At 44.7% G+C, this 3178-nt stretch overlaps 1 pseudogene; it reads left to right on the top strand.

Annotated features, from left to right (window-relative positions):
• The first annotated feature begins 2351 nt into the window (after positions 1-2351).
• On the top strand, positions 2352-2750 carry LOC113881001 (annotated as a pseudogene).
• Positions 2751-3178: the final 428 nt, after the last annotated feature.

Raw genomic sequence — 3178 nt, 5'->3', positions numbered from 1 at the left:
CTGGCCAGAGAGCCAGAAATGCTGATTAAAAAATATTCTGTCCCCTCCATTAATTACATTGTAGAAATAAAAACGCATGTGTATACTAGGGGTGGGTGTAGTGTACAGCAATGGGGACCAGCTCCACTGGGCAAGCTCAGTCCAGAGGAATGAAGGAGAAGCACCTCTGGGCAGCTGTTTCTAGCTGTCTCCAACCCATGCCCCCACCCACCTTTGGCTAGCCTATGGTGCCTGATGAATGGATGGCTTTTTCTTGTGTAATCACATGGCTGAATATCTCTAAATGGTCACCAAAGATGTGATAGTCCCAGAGTGCTGTGGAACCCCAGACTTGATCAGAACTGAGATCCTTTGAAGAGGCAACAAAGATAGCCAACCAAAAAGACATCTTCACTGCCTCCAGATGCATGTGTTCAATTCTTCCATCCCATACTGTGCGTACTGGGTGCTGTGCTAGGTGCTTGTGTTTGTATACATACATACGCTGTATGTATCTACACATACAATGATAAACAGGACCAGCACAGACCCTGAGTCACGCCACTCAAGCTTCTTGGGTACCTACTGTGAGCAAGGCTCTGGGCTAGCCTGAGTTGCTTTGGAGGCTGTGAAGGTTCCATCCTCTTTTTAGAGCTTTTGGGAAAAAAACATGGAGGGTGGAATTCTGTGCTGTTGGAATAATGATGTTTCTGGGAGCAGGAAGATTGGACATGGAGACTGCCCAGGCTGGCTGTCTTCTTGGAGGTGTGAGGTCTGCTGGGTTCCTTGGAGGAGGCGTACTTACAGGACCTCCTGGCCCCTTCCCCCTGTCAGTTTTTACATCTGTCTTATGGAGACAAATTCCCCTTTGTCTAAATTTTGGATATCGTCCTCTTTAATGGAGTGGAGTAAGGCTAGCAATGCCAGCGTTCCTTGGAATCTGAAGCCAAGCCTTTGAGCAGATAGGCATTCTCAGTCTCTCAGCATCACCCAGCGATTAACATAACATGACACCAGGCCCATCGAGATAAAGATCGTAATGGCCACAATGGCTTCCCTTTCTTCCCTCAGCCCTTTATTGCTCTGCACGGTATGCTTACTTCCAGCAGGGAAGAGTTTATAAGCGTGGGGCTAGGCAAGCCCGTTCGGCAGGCAGCTCCCCGCAAGGCTTGTGCGAGGGCTCCAGGGACAGAGATGCGTTTCCCTTTAATAAGCTTCTCACACTACATTAAAGATAAAAGGGGAAGGGAAATATTTATATTCTGACAAAGCAGCTCTTCCCTTCAGGCTCTTGTTTTATTTATTAACTTGCTCTGTCCCTCTCCCAGTTTTTCTGTTGCAGAGGCTAGGCGTTTCCTCTCCTTCTCCCCTTTAGTCATTAGTTTTGCAGGTGAGTGACAGTGACAGCGGGACTTTAGCATCGTTGTCAAAGAGATGAGGTTTGTATGTGGGTGCCCTTCCCAGGTGACACAAACAGCTGTTCCTCCACCGTCCTAGGAGCACCGCCCCCCACCACCCTTATCACATAGCGCTTGAATGGCATCGCACTGGTTAAGTTACATCATTTGAAACGGTTCTGTGTCAGTCCAGCAAATGGTTTAGAGATACAGCAACCCAGACCCGTGACTGCCTACACCTGGGACTTCTTCAACCTTTTGTTGACACACATTTCCTTCTCTCACTGAGGCAATCTCTTAAGGGTGCATACTTTCTCCAGCTAATCTGTCCAAAGCCAATAAAACACAGGTATGCTATTTTGAATTTCGATTCAACACTTGTGCAATGATTATTTTTAAAGTCTCAGACCACCTATTGTTCAAAGCCTATGTTAGTTTGTGAAGGAGTTAATCCTCTGAACACCGCTCCCCACCCCCCCCCACCCCCCAGAAGTCGCCTAGATGAGTAGTCAGGAGGAGGATGTGTGGGGGGCTATTTTAGGCTCTGCTCAGTGGGCCTGTATGATACTTGGAGTATTCATCCTGTCTTCCAAGTATGAGCTCTTTTATAGTTAGGTAATGACATTTTAAAAAAATGACACATAATCATCAATTAAAAATTTAAAGTACAAGGACAACAAAGAATGACCTACCTACCTACTTGTGGACAAGCAATATAGGGTGATGGCTAAGAGCGTGGACTTTTGAGCCTGAAGTCTTGAGTTTGACTCTTAGCTCCTCCAGTTACTACTTGTGCCATGATAGGAAGCATCTCTATGTTTGTTTCCTCATCTGTAAAATGGGGGTGATGATCGTATCTACCCTTTAAGAATCTTATAAGTATCAAGTATGTAGATGCATATAAAGCACTTAACATGGTGCTTCACACAGTGTAGTAAAGGTAATATGTTCTTTCCGCTATCTTTCCATGCTGCCATAATGATGTGCATGAATGTCCTGGCTGATGCTCTCAAGAGTATCATCAATGCTGAAAAGAGAAGCAAATGCCAGGTGATTATTAGGCCATGCTCCAAAGTCATTGTCAGGTTTCTAACTGAGATGATGAAGCATGGTTGCATTGGAGAATCTGAAATCATCAATGATCACAGGGCTGGGAAAATTGCTGTGAACCTCACAGGCAGGCTAAGTAACTGTGGAGTGATCAGCCCCAGATTTGATGTGTGACTCAAAGATCTAGAATAATGGCACAATAACCTGTACCCCTCCCATCAGTTTGGTTTCACTGTACTGACAACCTCAGCTGGCATCATGGACTGTGAAAACACACAGGAGGGAAAATCCTTGGATTCTTTTTCTAGGGATGTAATACATACATGCAAATAAAATGCCTCAGAGGAAGCAGTGACAGATTTTATTCTCTTGGGTTTCAAAATCACTTCTGATGGTGACTGAAACCATGAAATTAAGACACTTGCTTCTTGGAAGAAAAGCTATCACAAACCTAGATAGCGTATTAAAAAGCAGAAATATCACTTTGCTAACAAAGGTACATATAGTCAAAGCTATGGTTTTTCCAGCAGTCATATATGGATGTGAGAGTTGGACCAAAAAGAAGGCTGAGTGCCAAAAAATTGATGCTTTCGAACTGTGGTGCCAGAGAAGACTCTTGAGAGTCCCTTGGACAGCAAGGAGATCAAACCAGTCAATCCTAAAGGAAATCAACCCTAAATATTCACTGAAAGGACTGATGCTGAACCTGAAGCTCCAATACTTTGGCTACCTGATGTGAAGAGACAACTCAT

This window comes from Bos indicus x Bos taurus, chromosome 2, assembly GCF_003369695.1.
Source record: "Bos indicus x Bos taurus breed Angus x Brahman F1 hybrid chromosome 2, Bos_hybrid_MaternalHap_v2.0, whole genome shotgun sequence".
Classification (NCBI taxonomy): Eukaryota; Metazoa; Chordata; class Mammalia; order Artiodactyla; family Bovidae; genus Bos; species Bos indicus x Bos taurus.
Note: the sequence above shows the minus strand (reverse complement) of the source record. Positions and strands in the feature narration are given on the sequence as shown.